Source organism: Trachymyrmex cornetzi, unplaced genomic scaffold (assembly GCF_001594075.2).
Source record: "Trachymyrmex cornetzi isolate Tcor2-1 unplaced genomic scaffold, Tcor1.1 scaffold972, whole genome shotgun sequence".
Taxonomy (NCBI): domain Eukaryota; kingdom Metazoa; phylum Arthropoda; class Insecta; order Hymenoptera; family Formicidae; genus Trachymyrmex; species Trachymyrmex cornetzi.
The window spans coordinates 57,636-58,879 of record NW_017300325.1 but is presented as its reverse complement, the minus strand read 5'-3'; positions in this window follow the sequence as shown (position 1 = coordinate 58,879).

The following is a 1,244-nucleotide window of genomic DNA, read 5'->3' as shown; positions in this document are numbered from 1 at the left end:
TATGGTTCATACATTTGAAGCAAACACAATAATGATGTCGAAACGTCTGTAATTTATACTTGTGATTTATAATATATGACAGTTATTATTTCGCAGAAAACATTTTGTGTTGGTTCACAATGGTAATTCTTCCTTAATTGATTTCTGTTATAATTTCTTATTCTTATCATGGTGAACATTGTTGTTTTAAATTTACAGGCAACGAAAAGGAAGGAGAAAGATTAGAGAATTTCTTATTAATCCGAAACAAATTGATCGCAATGAGTAGGGCCCGGATGTTCGGGCGCGATCCCGGATCGCGCGCGGAGCACCACTGCGTGCTAGTGAGTCGAACGGTCGCTGAAATAAGAAGGTTTATTTCAGCGAGCGTTCGACTCACTAGCACGGAGTGGTGCTCCGCGCGCGACCCGGGATCGCGCCCGAACATTCGGGCCTTAGCAATGACATTGGTGATGATTGTGCTCTGGTGCATCGACGACCTTTTATGATTTATACGGTAATATAAATCAAAGGCTTCTTTCAATATTTAACAAATAAATTAAGGAAAAATTGTCAATGTAAGCCAACACAAGATGTTCCTTTGTGAAATAACTGTCACATATTATAAATCATGAGCATAAATTACAGACGTTTCGACATCAGTATTGTGTCCTCTTTAAATATAGGAATAACATATTCTAGATGTAGTAAGCGTCCCAATGAAATAAAGTAAAGTTGCTTACTAGATCTAGAATATGGTTTATACATTTGAAACAAATACAATAATGACGTCTAATACTTATAATTTATAATATATGACAGTTATTATTTCTCAAAAAATATTTTGTGTTGGCTCACATTAGTAATTCTTCCTTAATTGATTTCTGTTATAATTTCTTATCATGGTGAACGTGGTTGTCATAAATTTAGGCAACGAAAAGGAAGGAGAAAGAAGGTGGTTAATTAGTTAGAGAATTTTTTATTAATCCGAAATTGATCGCAATGACATTGGTAATGATTGTGCTCTGGTGCATTGACGACCTTTTATGAGTTACACGGTAATAATAAATCGAAGGCTTCTTTCAATATTTAACAAATAATTAAAGAAAAATTGTCAATGTGAGCCAACACAAGATGTACCTTATTGTGAAATAACTGTCATATATTATAAATATAGAGTTTAAATTACAGACGTTTCGATATCATTATTGTGTCCTCTTTAAATGTAGGAATAATATATTCTAGATGTAGTAAGCGTCCCAATG